General features: G+C 40.2%; 1 protein-coding gene across 1 annotated transcript in view; it reads left to right on the top strand.

Annotated features, from left to right (window-relative positions):
• Positions 1-386: 386 nt before the first annotated feature.
• The window catches only part of SEC63 (SEC63 homolog, protein translocation regulator), a 60,741-nt gene continuing 41,062 nt past the window's right edge, over positions 387-20,065 (top strand). The window contains exons 1-3 of the mRNA XM_029962768.1: positions 387-568; positions 18,842-18,941; positions 19,781-19,895. The gene's annotated coding sequence lies outside the window, so the exon portion shown is untranslated. The remainder of the gene's footprint in view (positions 569-18,841; positions 18,942-19,780; positions 19,896-20,065) is intronic.

Raw genomic sequence — 20,065 nt, forward strand, 5'->3', positions numbered from 1 at the left:
GGGGGTTGGACTGAATGATCTCCAGAGGTCCCTTCCAACCCGAACGATTCTGTGATTCTGTGACATGTGCTCCAGGTCGGCCCTGTTTGAGCAGGGCGGCCGGACCAGGTGCCCCACCGCGCTCCCTCGCAGCCCTCCCCACCGTGGGTTTCCGCGATGGATTCCCCGATCCTGACGGGAGGGCCTTTCCGACGAGCCAACTAGCGGCCGGGGGGGGCTGCGGGCGGGCGGGCCCGTGACGCCACAGGCTCAGCTATGGTGGCTTGAGCAGTGACACGTCTCCTTCTGGCCCGGGAAGGGGCGGGGGAGCGGGGGAGCGTGGGAATCTCGCGGGGATCCCGGAGCGGCTGTCGGCCCCGGGGCGGCGACACCGGGGGGCCGCCGGTAGCAGCAGCAGCGGCGGCGGCGGCGGCGGGGACGGCGGGCCCGGCGCGGCCATGGCGGGCAAGGCAGCAGTTTCCAGTACGACGACAGCGGCAACACAGTTCTTCTACTTCCTCACCAGCTTCGTGGGGCTCATTCGTCATCCCCGCCACCTACTACCTGTGGGCACGGGACCAGCACGCCGGTGAGCGGCCCGGCCCCGGGCACAGCCGGGCTCTTCCTCTGCCCGCCTTCGCCGCCGCCCGCCGTGCATAGCGGGGGCCGGGCCGGCCCGCGGCGGGGGCCGCCCCAGCCGGGGCGCTCGGCCGGCCCGGGCCCTGCCCCGCGACCCCCGGATGCGGCGGGCGGGAGGCGGCGGCCCCGCGGGTGTGTTCGCCGTCAGCCATCGAGCGGGCCCGGGGTCCGAGGGGCCGCCCCCCGAGCCCGCCCGGCTCCGCGCCGCTGCTCCTGCAGAGTCATCGCTGCGCCGGGGTCCGGGGCTTTGTTTGGGGCTTGGGTTTTCCTCCCTGCCTTCCCGGAGTGTTTCAGGGCGGGTGACCTAAATTTTAGCCGTGGAGAAGAGAATAAGCTATTGAGTTGAGGCCAGAGAGGAAAAGTTACCGAGCTCTGCTTTTGTGTGCCATAAGGTCACAGCGAGTGTGAAAAGAGGATTTAATATTTTCCCGCTACAAGTCGCGGTTAAATGTCCGAAGGGTTACATTTCTGTTCCACCCTTCGGGGTGATGCTTTGTGTCACCGAGCTGCGTTAGAAAGTTTCTCCTAATAGTTCAGAATTTCATTTCCAAAGTAATTTTCCTTTTTGTCTTTACTGCATCCCTCTATTCTTGGAAGGAGAAGGCGTTTTGGTATATGGGCTGCGCAGGAACACATTTTTAACTGCAGTTTTGAGATTAAAAAAGCTGTAGAAATTGTATTTAAAAGCAGGATAGTAAACGCTGAGTAAAACGGGGATGCTTGGTGTGTTTCCATCGCTGAAACCTACAGACCTCTTAAGAACGCTTGTGCCTTGAAATCTGTGAAGAATCCCTTTTGCTCCCTGCATCTTTTTACATTCAGTATCTGGTGTTTTTGATGCCGTTTTAAATGGCTTGCCAGGTTCTGCTTAACTTAGTTTTATACGTAAAAGAAATACTCAGCAATGAAATCTTAATCCTGTACTTTCTGTTAGGGAGTAAGACAACAAATGTTTTGGTGCTAAATAATAGCTATTCACGGTCTTGATTGCTGACAGATGTGGCTTCTGACAGGACCTCTTTGGAGGACTGGTCTCTGCCCTCCAGATACTACTTCTCTGGCTGAGGAGTTAGCTCTTTCTGCTGAAAAGAAAGGTTTCTCTGCCTCATCTTTCTGTGTCCTGACTGTTGCAAGAGGGAGGTGTTACTGTTGAAGATGTTTTGTAATCTTTGGGTTGTATTTAAGAAGCAGGGGATCTGAGAGAGAAGATTACTTCTGTAACCTTTCTCCAAAACTCAGTATTTTTATTTTATTTTTGTTCTGGTGAAGGGTGGGAGGCAGTGGGGGAGAAAATCTCTCTTTCTCTTGAATAATGCTTTACTTCCTCTGTAGTTCTTAGGAGCTGCTTCTTGGGAAAATGGTTGTGACTTACTTGAGATGCTGTGCAGAATGGTATGGCCAGCAGGGACACTGAGTGATGTTAACTTCAGTTTCAAGGGGCTGACAGAAGCAGGAAAAGCTGTAGAAATGCTGTCAAACTTGGAAACACTTTACTCACCTTACATATTTGATCTTCAGATATCCTTACAGAATGGCAGGAAATGAAAACCTGACTTTGGAATATGGCTGTATGGATTTTACTCAGTTTTTAAATAGGCCTGCCATTAAACATTAATAATTTCTTTTCCTCTAGCCAGCATCATCCAGAGTATGGAAGGCCTGTTGCATATTGTTCTGCAATTAGTGCTAGATTCTTACAAGGTTGTATCAAACCATACTTTCCAAAACAAAAGATAAATTTTATTATGCTGTTGGTACGAAAAAAATGAATCAACTAAGTGAAAATTACCAGGCATAGCAATGAATGGTTCTGCCTCATAATTGTCTTAATGGATTTTAAAATGTGAATATGGTCTAGTTTTTAGCATATAGATTAATAGCGTGCCTGCAGTCTCCTGGGTGAGTTCTGTTCTGCAGACTGTTTTTAAATGAAGAGTTGAGGTGTTGTACAGATCAACACTGGGAACTAATGTTGATCTATTAAGTAAGATCTCAGTAAGTCTGCTAAGTAGTAGAATATTGTGTTGTTTGAGTTGTTTAAGTGTATGGTTCTTGGGTGGCTCATTTCCAGCAAAATGCCCTCAGTAGTTTTTTCACAGCTTTTTGTATTAATTCAACCATACCTGTCCTGGCATTTGAACCAGATTTCAAGAATAAATTAAAACCTTGTAATGATGCAAAGTATGGATTGTTTAGCCATGACTTTGTTTTCAGAGTAACTCACTAGTTTTAGTAACTCACTTGTACAACAAACCAAGACAAAGCCAAACCACACGTTTCAGAAGCTGAGAGAAGGCCTATGTCTTGAAGTCTTCCAGCACTGCTAGTTCCTGATTCCTTTAGTGAGCAGGAATATCTGGATGTTGATATGAGATGTGTATTTTTATGCTCATTTAGGGCAGGGTTTCCAACCAGAGGGGCACAGTGCTGGGTCAAATTGAATAAGATCTGCCAAGACCTCTGCTCTCTGTGTGTAGAACTAACTAACATTTTTGTTGTGGGACTGTGTTTTGCCCTGCCTATGCTAGAGAACCCAGCCTTTGTGGCCCTGGGTGGACTTGGTGAAGTGCAGCTGGACAGGTGAGCTGTTTCAGCTCCAGCTCGAGGAGAGCCTGTAGGCAGTGAAAAGAGCAGGTCAGAGGGAACTTTTGAAGCAGAGCAAATGCCTGTCCTCCTTGCTTCAAGACCCTTTTTGCAATGTAAAGCAGAGCATCCAGAAGACACAGACCAGATTCCTTTTTTGGTAAAAACTAGGTTGGAAGATGAGCTTCAGCCACATTGTTTTGTAAGAGCAGACTAGAGCTAGTCTGAAGCAAGAGTGAAATGCTTTTAGCGGGGAAGTCGAGCCTTCGGTGCTTGCAGTTGCCTTCTACAAATGCACTGCCATGGATTGCTGCTACGTGATACAGTAGAGTGCCAGTGGAGGAACAGCAAAAATCTGGGAATTGCTGATGGCCTGTAACATTCTAGGATTTGTTCTGTACTGTAGTTTTGTAGTAAATGCTCATAGAATAAATAAAACCCCCAAAAACTCAGTGTTTGTTTTTGCTATAGTGAAGATTGGAGAGTAAGACTGTGTCTATATTGCTTCACTATATGGAGGAAACTCAAATTGTGTTACCTAATGTCAGATTTTTAGTAGGAGAGCCATTAAGATTTTGCTGTTAGTGCTTCTTAAAATAAACTTCTGAAAGGCCTTTTCAGTTCTACTGTTGGGAAGAACAGCATGATTTGTGTCTCAAAAGTCCTGAGTAAAATTTGAGCTTCCTTTATTTCCTGAGTGTCTAAACCTGCCTTCTGCAGGCATTCCGAGAGAGTCCATATGAAGTGTTGCTGCAGCTTGCAGTAGGGGTTGGTACTAATATTTGGGAGGGCTTTGCTGTGGTGTGCTAGTCACCCTGTGAACTGTCCTGTAATTTCATTACCTCAGCTTTGATAAACCAAACAAGCAGATGACTGAGTTTTTAAACTGCATTTTTCCCGATGACTTTACCTCCTCAGTGTTCACTCTAGAGCTAATAAGGCACTTATAAAAGGTTAATTGTTCAGCGTTGTGTCTTGGGCTGCAGTTTCATAACTGCATCAAGGCAGTAGTGCTCTTATTTCTCACCCTCCCTTGTGCCAAATAGAGCACCCAAACAGTGTGGGTGACTGCAATAAGCTTGTTTTAGCTGAGATTAATTTTTGGCCTTTTTTTTTTTTTTCTTCTTTCAGTCTTGCTTTTAATGTGTGTTAGTTTCTGGGTAGGACTTTATGGATGCTTGGGGTGGTGCAGGATGTGACAGTGAGGGAAGAAGATTGATCCTTTCAGTGGTGGTGATGGCTTCAGGTGATGGTGAAACTGCTGTATTGTTTATCCTTGACTGGTATCTTGAGAACATATATGTGTGTATATGTGTTTTATTAGAAGAATTTCATACTTTTTCTGGATCACCTCTGTTTTGGGAAAATACTGGTATAAATTTAGCCTAATTACTGTGAGGAAAACTATTGCAAGGACTGCTCTTAATTGGGAACAAAAAATATGATTGCTAAAAAGTTATTCTGGTGCAGATTCACTTCTTAATGAGAAGGTATTTTCTGCAGTGGGAATTTTTAAGTTGTCTTTCAAAAACTTAATTGCAAGAGGTGAAGAAAAGATGTTTTTTTCCCAGCAATTTGTGGTGGAGGAGTGCCCATCAAAGTATCTTCCTATTGTTGGACTTGCTTTGAACCAATTTCAGTGAAGGTTTGTGTAGATTAAATGTCAGAATCTAGAAAGGAAATGGAGAGCAAGAGGTGAATGAGTTTAGTTGGATAATTTGCCAGTTGTTGCACAATGCTGATGTGTTTGCTGAACTTTGTGTACTTTTTGACTTCCACCTGTGCTGCTGAATTGAGACTCGTAAAGCTGTGCTGAAACAGGTGGTCATAGGTTGTGATGTGCTTTGCAGTTTAGTGCATCTATCTGGAAGTTCTTCATTTTACCCATTGTTTTTAGTTTATTTAGGTCTGCATTAAATAAATTATCCTGTTTGAGGGCATTAGGTATTCATAATGTATTACAAAGTTGCTGGAAAGAATAAATGTCTCTGTCCTGAGTCTTTTACAGTAACTTGAACAAAAAGATTTTGAAAATAGTTCAAAACTCCCAAAGAATAACAGCTGTGAATGCAGGGATACTGTTAATAAAAGTTTGCAGTCTCTGATAGAAAAGAGGCTGTAGGAGATATTCTGCTTGGAACATAGATCTTCCTTCTACAAGTGTAAGAACAGAAACACCTGCTGTAGAAAAGATTAAAAAAAAAAAGAAAAAAGATCTGCTGCATTTTTGTATGTAGGAAAAAGTAATTATATGAAATGGATAAAAGCTGTTCAGTGTACTTTCATTGTAATAGAGATCCATACAGAGTGTGTGTGGGGTTTTTTGTTTGTTTGTTTTTAGTTGGTTGTTTGTGTTTAGTTTTTTTTGGGGGAGTGGGGTGGGTGTTGCTGTTGTTGGGGAGCCCTGGCTAAATGTTGTCCTGTTGCTCTTTAATCTTCTTCCCTTGCACTCTCCCCTCTCAAGTGTTTCTGTTTGAGATGTAGAAAAATTTTCTTGAAGAGCACTGGTTCAATACAAAGAAAACCTTTAAAAAATCTGGCTAAAAGAGGCTATTCCCTGCTAATCTTTGAAGATGCCATGCCTCTAGGAAGTAGCATAGGCAGTTTGAGAGCTCTGGTTCTAGGCTAGCCTTTTTGCTTTGAGGCTGGGCAGAATGCAGAAATATTTCAAAAATACAGCTTACTAGGTGACCATTAAAAGGGGGACTATAATTTAATGTTGACACTTAATATTACTTTGTTAAATTTTTACTGTAATGCTGTTCTGAAGCAGTGGGGTTTTTTGCATACTTCTATAGGTAGCCAGTACTTGACACTCACTTTCAAAACCTTGAGTAGAAGACCTGAGTAAGATCTTCTGTATTAAGAACCCTGTTTCTCTGTATACCTGCCCACTATACTGGATCTCTCTATGTAGTAGTGTAAATGTTAAGGTTTCTGTGTAATTTTTTTGGTACACTTTTCATCTGTATATCTTGAGGCTGTTTTTAGAGATTTATATTAATCCTCTGCTTTAACTTGTAAGTAGGGGAACGGAGGCTAGAAAGTTTATTTGGCTCTCTAAGGACAAACAGTGAGTCTGCAACTTAGATGTGACTCAAGCCAGTGCAGAGAACACAGGCAGTGATTCTTCTGTTTTATCTGTAATGGAATAATGAGCATTTCTACCCCACAGCAGCTGGGGGAGATGCTGCTTCCACTCCTGGTAAAATTCTTCTGTGCTGCTTCTAATCCTCTGGTGTGAGATAAGATTGGTTGGAGTGGGTTAATTGTGATGCCTGTTCTTGGCTACAGCTCACTGAAATCTTGTTAACCTTACTCCAAAAGTATTTCACAGTGTTTTGGTATTTAGTAATACAGGATAAAGTACAGGATGCTGGTAAAGGACAGGATAAAACCACAGGATAAAACTACAGGATGCCATGCTCATTGCTGCTGTGGTGGATAAGCATGAGTGTGAAAACTTGATGTCTGTGAATATAAGCATTTTGTGCCCATATGTGTGTATGCTTATCCTTTCCTGTTAATATAACCTTTCATCACTGTGTCAGGAAGTGGGAGGAGAGTCAGTGAAATGCAGTTATGCATTTAAGAACTGTTCTTACGTACAAATTGAGATTTTTGAGGTACTGAGAGACTGAGTGTACCATGGTTGACTTAAACCATTTTAAGTTCAGAAAAATACAGCTTATTAGGTAACTGTTAGAAGGCAGAATACAATGTAATGGTGATGCTTAACACTATTTTGGTAGGGTTTTTTACTATATTGCTATTTTGAAGCAGTAGGGTTTTTTTTGAGAAACATTTGAAGAAGGGACAAACGTTATGAGATGTTACTAGTAATGCCTAGCAATTGTCTCTAAAAATATTTTTCAAAACAAAGCATTTGAATAGTTATCCAAACTGCTCTGTTATTTGGGGGGGAAAAAACCCCTGTCATTTCATGGAGTTTAACTATTGTAATATTATTATGAGCACTGTAGCTTCCTAGCAGTAAAATAAAATTAATAGCCCTTTGTTACAGATTAGTTGAGTAGTTTCAACACTGTCCTGAACACTTAACTCTGAAAAACTTTTTGTGGCAAGTTGAAGACCAAGCTATTACAAGAACTTCACTTTCACTGCATGCACATGAAAATAAAGTAGTTTCTATTTTTAAAAAATTCAACCTTTGTTATGGAAGCTTATGTAAACTGTGTCCTAAGTTTTATTACACGCCTTGTTCAGTTAATATTTGCTGCAAGGATATCTTCATTACTCACATAGATGATACTAAACTATCAGGATATCCAGGCTATGTATTAGAGAATTCAAGTTGGTGCTATCTAACCTGATATATTCAGTAGTAAAGTGTGATTCAGTTATGGTCTCATGAGCAGCTAAGCCATTCTTACAGGGTGAGCAGGAATTTTGAGAGATGAGCAAGGTAAATGGCAAAGAATGGAATCAACAGCAATTCCATAGGTTTTTTAGTGGTTGGTTGGTTTATTTTGTTTTGGTTGGTTGGTTGTCGTGGAGGTTTGTTTTTTTTTTTTATTTGTTCTTCAAACTCATGCCTGTGAAGAAGGGCTCAGACCTGCAGCAATCTGAATAAGTATAAACTAGGCTTCTGCTACATCCTTGCACCTGCAGTGCTACCTTCTCCCGCCGTGGGGTTTGTGGGCCTTTCCCTCAGTTATTAGCCAGGACCAGACATCCGCATCTCCATTTCATGGTGAAGGGGGTCGTGCTGTCTAGAACATACTAAGAAAAGGGAGAGGCCCAAAATAGGTACTTAATTTCTTTCCTGAGCAAAAAGATTAGTGTCTGCACCAGTTTTTAAATAATTGTACAATTAAGAAGATTGAAGAGGTGTTTTCAGATTTTCACTTAGTATTTCCCTTTTACAGAAAATTGCCTATGAGCATTTTAAATTCAGAAGATTCCTTTATCTTGGTTTGCTGGATGAACTATTTGAAACTAGAATATTTGCAAGGATTGTGGCTTCTGCAGAGGCTTACCAATAAAGTTTCAAATACCCTTTTTTCTTTAGAAACAAAAGAATGGTTATACTGGGTCAGGTCAGGTGTCTTTTTTTATGTGGTATTACAGAAGTGTATGCCTTAAGGAAGGAATAACGGGACAAGCATAAATGCTGCTTCCTTTGCACATTCTCCCTGTTTCCAGTGGTTTTCAGTTCAGCGACTCTTTTATTATAGCATCTATACCATCCTATGGTAAGGAGGTCACCAGCTTGGCTGCCCACACTGCAAATAATCAGCTTTGTTTTGCACCATCTTCTGATGTTACTTGATGATCCTTATTTCCTCTACTGGAAGAGGCAGTAAACATTCAGTTCTGTCTGTCCTGGCTGTCACTTAGGTTTTTTACAGCCTTCCATTACCTCTCCTTGCACTTGACTCTCTCCCAGCTGGAAGATTTGTAGCTTATATTTTGGACATAAATCTTCTCATATGTTTGATGACCCCCGTTCACCGTAATCAAATGTTTTCTAGTTGCCCCTCTTTGAGAGGTGGGGACTAGGACAGTGCATCATACTCGAAGTATGTACAGCCTCAAGCTTGTACATGGCTCAAACTTATGTGGTGGAGTAATGTTGCCCTCCTTTCCTCATAGGAATGCTCTAAACATTTGCTTTGATTTTTATAACTAATAAGCATTCAGCTGAGGTTTATACAGAGCAGTTTTTCACAACACCAAGACTGCATTCCTGAGAGATAATGGTCAGCCTCAAGCTCATCATAGTACATATTATATTAGCATAGTTCCCATTGCTCTTCACGTTTTCATACCCTGAATTTCGTGCACCATTCTGTAGTCTACTCACTTGATCTTTACAATTTTTCAGGATGCCCTTGTCTTTGTTACCCAGAATAAGTTAAAATCATCCAGAAGCCTTATTTTACTGCTCACCCTTTTACTCAGGTTATTTATTAGTGAAATATGAGTGTTGTAGTTCCAGTTCCTACAGAGCTCCTGGTGATTTCCTTCTGCTGTGAGAATTGGCCATTCACTCTCTCTTCTAGTCACATATTTATTTTTGCAATAGTTAGATTGTTGTCCTGAAAGACTTCGAAGAGGAACCTTTCAAAAACCTTTTGGAAACCACAGACTGTATCAGTAGTATCTCCTCTTCCATATGTTTACTTCCTCTAGAGGACTTTACCTTCACAAAAGCCCCACTGATGATAAGTGGATGTATGGTACTTATCCCTGTGTCTGCTAATTTGATCCTTTATTATAGTTCCTTCGAGGTGTGCATCAGAACAACACTGAACACAGGTTCAGTGATTGGTGATATGCTAAGTGACTTTTGTCTACGTTTGGTTTGGATTGAATGAATTCTTGTTTCCTACCGCACTAAACTGATAAAATCAAGCTAATAATTAAGAATGTGTATTCTTGGAGCCCAGCGTTGTTGCTGATTTCATCTGAAATTGATAACCTAACTCACATGAGTGTCGTTCCATATTAAAATGGCCAGTTTTCTGATTCCTCTCAGATTCTCTTGAAGTTTTACAATACACCTGTAGGTCCAGCCCTACTATAAATGTGGTAATTTAGGTGATGTAGCTTAAAATTTAGTATAGTTATTCCCACTGATGGTTTTGTCAGTACAAATAAGACAGTATACTAATAGGAAGGACAAGGCTTGGAAATGGCTTGATTAGGAGTAGTGCAGTGTGGAACTGTGCCCTGAGACTGTAAACAGAAAGTTTGAGTAAGTAAACTCTGAAAAGAAGTTAACTTGCAAGATGTTGAATCATCTTATGTTGCTGTTTATTAAAATTTTTAGGAACAAATGCTGTCTTTTAGTTGGCACCTCTGTGTCGAACTGTGTGAATGAAAAGTTAGGTTACTTTTTGTCCCTTTTAAGCTTAATGTAGTTGCTGCAAAACATGCTCTGGAAAGAGCAGCCGTGCTATTAAAGTCTTTCACAGGACTTTTTGTAGTTTATGGGCTGCTTGGAGCTTTAATGTGACTCAAAACACATGATATTTTTTGGGTTATTTCTGTGAATATTTGCTAGACAGAAAAAATCTCTTTGAAAACAACTAGGGTCAGATTATTCAGCTGTAAATGTGGTAGTGAAGAGGCTAACTTGGACATGACCTCTTTGTAGCTAAACTCAAGGTAATGACGACAATTCTTACAATAATAGATGTTAAAGTTAGAAGGCATCTATTAGATTATTTCATTCTTCACTGCTATGGTCAGTACAAAGTCCTGAAACACTTTTTTTTTTCTTTTTTTTTTTTTAAATCCTAACGAAAACACTAGTGGTCATTTAAAGGCTTCTGGATTTAAGCAAATGCATTTTAGAACATTTTAAAATGACTTTAATTTGCTTCATGCCTCTTGAATTTGGAGTTCTGCAAGTCAATCCTATTATAATAAGGTTTGAAATTACTTAGTACTTCAGAGGAGTTTCTGACTTTTTGAGTTTACTGTGAGTTTGAATCCTGCCTTTTAGCTGCTGGCAAAGATGGGTTACTGCTTTATAACATCGTTATCAGTGTTTATTAGTAGCTTTTTTGTAGAGTTTTTTCCTAACACTGTGATTTTTAAATTGTTCTCAGTTACTATACTGTATCCACGTGGAGTCTTATTTTATAATAATTATCAAGGAAAATGTCAATAGAGTTAAGCAAAAATGGCCTAGTAAGGCAGTAGGGTAGCCTTTTCATACTTGTATTCATCAGCTGTTATCTGAGAAATGGTTCAGTGCTTAAAAAGTAAATTTGTTCAGAGATCCTCAGTTCAAGACCTCAGTAAATAAATTGTTCTTACAATTGTTTAATTTCTGTAATTGTTGAAGCAGGAAAAAGCCCAAGACCTCAGATTTTGTATATGTATACATACACATAGCTGTTGAAAAGTAAATGGGAAGAATGTATTTAGTGCACAGTTCAGAGGATTAGAACTGTAGAACCCTGAATAAAAAACAGCAAACCCAGAAAGAGTGTTTCGACTGAGCCTGTTGCCCTCAGTTTTAACAGAACAGATGTCATGTTTAGAGCTGCAGTACCCTTGGGTTGTAGTCTTTACTCAAGACTTGCATGCTGTGTGTATTACTTGCATCTCTTGATGCTTTCCACAGGTACAAGTTTTCCATTTGAGTGTAGAGAGAGGATGACATGCTGCAAATAATTTTTGTGAAAGTCTGTTTTTGAAGTGATCTTAGCATTTCCTAGGGCTGCAGAACTGTGTCACTCTGTGTTCCTTACTGAAAGAAGTAATTTTCTTTTGAAACCAACAGCATTCTCCTTTGGATGAATCGTCTGCATCTGGTGGGCAGAATATTTCATGTGCACCTCTTCCTTCCTATTTCTCTCTCTCACAAAGTCCACGGGAGCTGTATTTTAGACTTTCTGCCTTTGCTTTTCTTGGTAGCCTGGAGGTAGAAAGGACACAGGAGGCTAGGATGTACTTCTGTTCTTTCCTGCTGTTTGAGGTAGAATGATGGAAAACCGGTGGCTTCCATGTATTCTGGGTATTAGTTTTTTTGGTAGCTTTTAGCTGTCCTACAAATTGACTATGATATTTTTAAAATTTTATATGCTTTAGTTATAAGTACTGATGACAATAGCCTTGTTTGTGGTATTTTTTTCCCTGAAGCTGACCTGTGTTGCAGCTAGAACAAGATTCTGGAGATTAAAACTTTTCTGTACCTCTTTTCATTCTATCACTTCTAGAATTTCCCATTTCCAATGAGTGTGTAATACTTCTTTCTTTCATGAGGAGAATGAAAAAGAATCTTCCTTAGGTTTTCTTTTGGATCTCTTCTTGGGACCTTCAGAGCCTGGAGGCTAGGTCTAGGTAGGGATCATTTGTCAAGCATACCTAAGGATTAAGTGTATCCTCCTGTTTCTTTGGAAACAAATATATAAGATGGGTGAACTTCAAACTTAAAAGTCAGACATGGCTCAGTTATAGACACAATCTATGGAAACAGCAAATCCAGCCTGTGAGTAGCTTCCTTCTGTGTTCCTCACCCATTGTGTGATGGGTAAAGAACAGAGGTTGAGACAGATGTGAGAAAAATTGTTGCCTCGTGAGGATGATCAAACTGTAGAACAGGCTGCTCAGAAGGACAGTGAGCTCTCTGTCCTTGAAGCTACTCAAAGGCCTACAGCCAGACCTTGAGCAGCTGCTTTGTTGACCCTCCTGAGCAGCAGGGTTGGATTAGGTGATCTCCAGAGGTCTCTTCGAACCTGAGTGTTTAGTTGTTCTGTTTTTACCCAAGAACTGTGTGGTCTAGGTTACCCACCCAGAAAAGTTAGACACCTCTGTCTTACAGACTTGGATATTCCAGAGGCATATATAAGTTCTGACCAACCCATGATACCCATGTTGTCACCTGGAATACAAAGGAATTGACTGCAATATCAACAAGGAAAGACCAACCTATGTCATCTACCTACATTTCATAAGGCCTCTGTGACAGTCCCATGTGACATCCTTATCTTCAGATTGGAGAAATACAAATTGAAGGGTGGACTATTCAGTGAATAAATAATTGGCTGGATGGGTGCAGCCAGAGACTTGTGGTCAATGACTCTATGTCCAGGCAGAGACTGGTCCCGAGGGATGTCTCTCAGGGCTCTGTCTCTTTAGTAAATTTATCATTGACATAGTGAGATCAAGTGCACCCTCAGCAAGTTTGCAGATGACACAAAGCTGAATGGTACAGTTGACACTCCTGAAGGATGGGATGCTGTCCAGAGGAACCTGGACAAACTTGAGAAGTGGGCCCATGAGAACCTCGTGAGTTTCAACAAGTCCAAATGCAAAGTGCTGCACTTGGGTCAGGGCAATCCCAGACATGAGTACAGACCGGAGAAGAACTCATTGAGAGCAGCCCTGTGGAGAAGGATGTGGGGGTTCTCGTGGATAAAAAGCTGGACATGAGCCAGCAGTGTGTGCTTGCAGCCCAGAGAGCCAACTGCATCCTGGGCTGCCTCAAGAGAAGCGAGGCCAGCAGGTCGAGGGAGGTTGTTCTGCCCCTCAGCTCTGATCCTGTGAAACCTATGTCCAGGTCTGGGGTCCTCAGTACAAGAAAGACATGGACTTGTTGGAAGAAGTCCAGAGGAGGGCCGTGAAGATGATCAGAGGGCTGGAGCACCTCCTCTATGAAGACAGTCTGAGAGAACTGAAGTTGTTCAGCCTGGAGAAGAAAAGGCTCTGAATAGACCTTATTGTGGCTTTTCAGTACTTAAAGAGGACTTATAAAAAGAGAAAGAGTGACTTTTTATGCAGATGGATACTTATAGGATCTGTGTATAGGTGTATCTGTGTGTTTTTAAAACAAGGAGACACTTAGATTAGATGTTAGGAAGAAATTCTTTACTGTGAGGGTGGCAAGGTACTGAAGGAGGTTGCCCTGAAGAAAGTTGTGGATGCCCTGTCCCTGGCAGTGTTCAAGGCCAGATTGCACAGGGCTTTGAGCAACCTGGTCTAGTGAGTGGCATCCCTGCCCAGGATAAGGGGTTTTGGACTGGATGATCTTTAAGGTCCCTTCTAACCCAACCATTCTGTGGCGCTTACTGAATAAATGAAAGAGATGGTACACAGATTTTCTTTTGTATCAGTACTAGTTGTATTTCTTGAGAACTTGAAAAGTATGTTAAGATGTAGTTTTGGCTGGATATTTGCATACATTGGTTAAGATATTATACATAGGTACTTGTGAGAACCCCTGTGAGTTAGAATTGTATTGGTAAAAATCTACTTGTGTATCTCAGGAACCTTGGATGCATCCGGAACAATTTGGAGGGAAATAAAGCAAGCATGGGATGCTTCCCCAGATTATTTACAGAAATGAACTGCAGTCGGCATCATCCTCTGAGAGGGTGCTTTAACAATATCTTGATGCAATGATTATTGTTAGTGAGATTAACTCAAAAGCCCAGGGATGTATTATGCCTTTGCTTTTCAAGGCTGTTTAATACCTATTTTAAAAATGTAGGAGAGATTCACTATTGTTAAGGGTTTTGCCCATTGAATGAGAAGTCATTTTGACTAAAGGAAAAGCGTTTCCCCCCTCAATCCCCACCCTCCCCCCAGCTTGTCTCCCTGTAAAGATGGATCATCAAAGGATGTTGTCAGAAGTGCTCTCATACTGTAATGGGGAGCAATGATCTGGACCAACAAGAAACAGGAGAACTCCTCTGCTTTTCAAACTCTGAATCTCTTTCACTGACAGAACAAGGATTCCAGAGCTAAAATCCAAAGAAGGTACAATTCACATTTCACTGCAGAGCTTTACCTTGAGCAGTATGTAATATATTTACTCCTGTGCGATCAGGGTCTGCAGGGTATTGCAAGGACAGTGTGCCAGTTCTGTGGCATGGCAAATCCACTTGTGTAAAAAGGAACTTCCTTGGGAGACAAAGGCAAAGCAAAAAAGACCTCATTTATCCACAACTTTCTCATTAGGAGTATGTTGCTACTTTTGTTAAGCACAGGTATTGAGGCCTTTGCTAACCTTTTAAAATTTTCTTTCTTTTTCTTTTCCTTTTGTAGTTTTCTTTTTTAATTTTCTTTTTTAAAAAATAGTCCTTATTTCCTTTTTTTTTCTCTCTTTTTAATTTTTTTTAAGTTTTTTTTTATTTATTTTTTTTTCTGCAATCAGTGTCTTCCTAACAAGATAAGTATTTTCTTTGGTGCAATCGCATACATTTTCTGTAAATAAACAGGAGGTCTGTTTTTCCTGGATGCAGTAGGAATATAGCTTTCTTACTCAGTATGGTATTTTGCCAGTGGCTTTCTGCCTAAACTGGGAGTGATGCTGTCTGTACTCCTTCTTTTGCCCAAGTAGCTTCCTGTTTTTGAATTCCACAAGTTTATATGTGTTAATGATGGCATGTGACAGAGGAAGTGCCTCAGGATACCTCTGAAGAATTTGAGTAGTCTGGGCTTTAGCCTCAATTTGAGTAGGATTTTATTATTTCTTTATGTTCTGAACAGGTAACTGTAAAAAATCCTTCATCTTTTACTGCCCTTTTTCCTTCTGGGATTGACAGTCAGATGAGACCATTGCCATCCCAAGATCAGAAAGGGATTAATAAACTGCTTTTGCTTTGATATTGTTTAATCAACTATAATTAGATTTGATCCAGAACTGTTCAGATGCATGTGTAAAAAATGCAGTGGCTGCTTAGCATCTTGCCTTCATTTGGCATTTGGCTGAAGAGGTCCCCCTGTGCAGCATACCTGTTCCAGGACTCCCTTTGCCAGGGAGTTTTTACCTGACGTAGGTGTGTGCTGTTTACATATTCCCAGGGCTTAAATTTTGCTCATACCACTTGCCTCGGGTTGGTCTTTTTGTTTTTCTTCTGTTGCTGTTGTCAGACTGGTCACAAAATGTGTCTTCTGCAACTGTTACTGGAAAACTGTTCCAAAACCTCAATTCTCTGATAATTATAAACCACAGTTGGTGGTCAGTTTTTATTTGACTTTATGCCAAGTCGTCAGTTTATCTTGCACAACTGTTTTATGTTTCTCCAAGGTGCCTTTCTCTAAGGCACTTTTGGAAGGTTTTTGGCATGGTAAGGTAAAGGATACTGGTGGTTCTTGCAGGGAGGATGCCAAGCGGGGAAAGGAGAGGGTCATCTGCTCCTTGCAGGGCTGGACATCAGCAGGTTTGAGAAACAGGGCATTGTGGTGTAGGTTTATACAGACAAGGCACAGCAGCTTGTTAAAACACCCTAGCAAAACACTAAAAGGAGTCATATCCTATTAGGCGTAGTTTTACATGATTAAGTAAACAGAGTTCTGTTAGTCACCTTCTGTTTCTCCAAGAGCACTGGTACTGCATTTTCATGTTGATGTTAGGTATTTCTACAAGCAGCGTAGTCAGGTCAGTCAGGACGGTGACCAAACAGCACTGCCTCTTGATTGTGCTGCAGAAATGTTAGTGGGGCTGTGATACAGATTGGACCAGGCTGAACTGCTGAACAGTTGGTTTCGTCTTGCTTCAGCACCAAATGACTGAATTCATTGACAATATTTGAAATGAGGGATTTAGGCTTCATGTAAGCACATGTGTCTTCTGTGAGGCTTGTGATGCCCCATTTGTTCAAGTATAATCAGTGACTTTTTCATAAAAGCATCACACTATGGCTCATAGTTGTCCAGTGACCATTTAAAACCTTCTGAACACTTTCTTCCTTGTTTCTGTAGCAGAGCTTTTTAGTCCTCATAACTTAATTGTCAGTCTGGTCTTTAATGGTGTTATTTTTTTGGTTTTTTTGAAATGCCAGTTTTATGTTTAGTTCTGTGTCTCTTCAGTTTTGCTTTAAAAATTGTAGTTTAATTCTAAGTAACAATTAGCTCACTTCTGGTTGTGCAGAATCCAGTTCTGAATCAAGAGAGATCTCCCACGGTTTTTGTCTTAAAAAAAAAAAAAAGTTGCAAAGAGAAAATGCCAGATTAATTTGCATTCTACCAGTAGGTAGTCAGTGTTGCATTTTCACTGTTTTCATTGTCTGCTGAACTTTTCCTTCACAGTGCTTTCTAAAGCCTTACATGAATAAAACTAACTGGGCAATTGCTTAACCAAATTTTAGTCATATTCTTTTTGTTTAGAAGTTTTCATGTAGTACCTGTTTCAGGTATGTGAAGAATCTTTGCAGATCAGGGGAGCTGCATAGTACTTGTGTGTGGTTTATCTCTTGCACAGAATAGAGAGGCAAGTTTGGAAGCTTATTTTGAAGCACTGTAAGAGTTGGATCAGATGCAGGGGATTGAATTATCCTCCTCCATTTCTCCCTCTTTGGGGGTGATGGGACTACTAAAACTCTCAGGAAATGCATTGGGTTGTTTAATGTCATTGAATTTTGAGGAAGCTATACTTTATAGAATTAGGTAGTTCAGAATAAACTGATACGCTTTTTTTTCTGGTTCTGATGTCTTGTCTCTGCAAGCTTTAATATTTGTCTACTTTACTAGTTTGTGGGTGGCCACGTGTCATCTGTGTTCCCACTCTCTGCCAAATCAACCAGAGTTTGAAATAACATCCAATGCTCACATCTGATCTGCCTTAAATCTGAACTCATGGTTGATGTGGTACACAGCATTGGCACTTCTGGTCATGTTTCTCTGCCTTAAATGGTTTGGTGACTGCAAACTATAGTTCTGCATTTTTCATCTAAATTACATTCTTACTTAGAAATTTGAGTAGATCACTGAACACTGTATCCCACCTCCCAATACCTTAAGAATAACTAAACAGAGGTTGTCACTGCCTTCCATAATAAATGTTTCCATGTATCATAACTACTATTTTAGTTGAGATCAGTTTAAGATCAGGGTGGGGCTTTGAGTAACGTGGCCTAGTGAAAGGTGTTGCTGCCTATGGCAGGGAGCTTGGACTAAATGATCTTTAAGGTCCCTTTCAACCCAAACCATTCTATGATTCCATGAAGACATCACCTGCTCAAAAGGCCAAAAGTGGATTTAAGACTCAGTAGGATATGATTGACGTGTGCTTCAGATCAAAGTTGTTAATATAATTCCCATATTTAGGTAATTCACAATTATCTTTCTAAATTTTGTTCACCAGTAATATCTAAATGTATTGAGGCAGGACGAGTTTTTTTCTCTTATTTCTTTCTCCTTTAGCCTGAAAAGACCCTAGTGGTCTCGTTCTTTTGCAAGAAAGGTAATTAATAGTGACCTCCTTAGTCCAGAAGTGTTGCAGGTCAGAGTGCATAGTTTATGGATAGACAAGTTACATAAACAGGACTGAAGTGACTTTTTAACATGTAATTTCAGTATTTACAGAAATTCTGTACAAGCTATTTGCTTTCCACTGTACTTTTCTTAGAATAAAAGAATTCCTTGACCAAGGCTAGGTTGGTCTTGATTAACTCTGAAATACAATTAAAGCTCTTAACAGAGAGAACTTCCATGCCCTCATCATGATGAGTTTGACAGTATAAATACAATTTCCTTCCAGCCTCATCCTGTCCTAAAAGGACCAAGGGAGGAAATCTTGTTGGCTACTTTGTCGTTGATGTGGATACTCCGTTACCAAGGGCAGGGATTACTGAGCTATGTGGCTTACAAGTAACTATTACTTCAATCTTCCTTCCTTTTCCTGTTCAACGAAAAAACACAAATGAAGGCAACTTATAAAAGCAGATGTCACAAAGAGCAAGAAAATGCATCATATTTTGAATTGAGGAAGGAGCTGTTGTTCTCACTGCACTCTTTAATTGTATACAAACACCAGTTTGGATGTGGGTTAGGTTCTGTTTGTTTTCCCTGCACGCAGTAGCTGACATACTGAAATGGGGAACTTGTTGGAGTTGAGTATAAAATGGCAGAAGCAAAGTTTACAGGTGCATATTAGACATGCAAAGGCTGAGTTCACAAGTGACGGTTGCTGTGTGGCATGTGGGAAACAGAATGTATTCCTTTTAGGTAGCAGCAAGTAATCCGACCCACTTCTTACGATTATGGGTGTGCAGTGTCACTTCAATGGATAAAAAGCATTCTTTCCTCCAGTAATACTGGACCTTTTGTCAGTCCTCCAACTGACCTTGTACTGCCTACTCCAGGGTGAAGCGAGCATTTTTGTTGTTCTGTGTTTTGTCAGCTTGGTTAATCACAATCTTTCTCTTTATTTTTATAGAGCAAATTCGATTAAAGAATATAAGAAATGTATATGGAAGATGCTTGTGGTATCGTTTGCGACTGTTACAACCGCAACAAAACATAATTCCTACAGTAAAGTACGTACATTTCATTTGCATGACTTTTCGTTAAAGCAATTCTTACTGTTTTTTTAATAAAAATATATTTTCTGTAATCAAAGCAGCTGGAATTAGTTTTGTAATATTGGCTTTTGTATCACCGAAAAGACATTTGCAATCTGCTGTATTTGAATAATTAATAGTTAATCATTATTATTTAGTAGGGCTTGAAATCAAGATGGATGCTGTTTGTACTGCGTGAAGTATCTTCTAAATGAAACCAGTGAACCTCAGCAGTAAAAAAAATAAGTAAACAATGCATTTATTTGTTCAGAAAAATAATTCTCACTCACTGAAATTAGTAGTGCTAGGGATGTCTTTTGACTTAAATATTTAATATCTGAACATATATATTCAAATATACAAGAGTAATAATTTTGTATGTTTGAAGTCAATAGCTTTATATCCATACTCCCACTCTGAAAATATTTTTCTGCCCATTTCAGCTTTGTGTATTTTGGTTTGGTTTTTTATTTTTTTTTTAAAACTGACTTTGTCTAAGAATAAGTCATCCTTTAAAAATAGGAAATACTATTGTATACCTGCTGAGGACAGACAGCTATAGAATGGAAAGATTCTTTGTGATAGTGGCTTGCCTTTGTTAAAAACTAGGAAAAGAAATTAATTAGAAATCAGAGCAGCTCTTATCTGTGTCAAAGGTGGTATTGTAACTGGATTACTAATACCTGCTTTAATATTTTTTTGCTATTTTAATATTGTTTCTTGAAGACTGATAACAAATGGCTTCTAATGTTATTTGTAGAATGGTGCTAGAGCTAGTGGATTTGTGTATTTAAAAAATTCTTTCTTCCAATCAGGAAAATAGTCCTCCTTGCTGGCTGGGCATTATTTTTGTTTCTTGCATACAAAGTTTCCAAAACTGACCGAGAGTATCAAGAATACAACCCTTATGAGGTGTTACATTTGGATCCTGTAAGTAATAGCATCTTTCACTAGTCTGTACTACTGTTACTGTATATTCTATGTCTAGATGTCAAATTTGAGACTTGTTTTTTTGAAGTAAGTTAACTTTAGTGAATATATCTACTGTTTTTATCCTTTTTGGCCTGGGAAAGTTGCTGCTGCGTATTATAAAGTCAGTC

Source organism: Manacus vitellinus, unplaced genomic scaffold, assembly GCF_001715985.3.
Source record: "Manacus vitellinus isolate BGI_N305 unplaced genomic scaffold, ASM171598v3 scaffold_4_pilon, whole genome shotgun sequence".
NCBI lineage: Eukaryota > Metazoa > Chordata > Aves > Passeriformes > Pipridae > Manacus > Manacus vitellinus.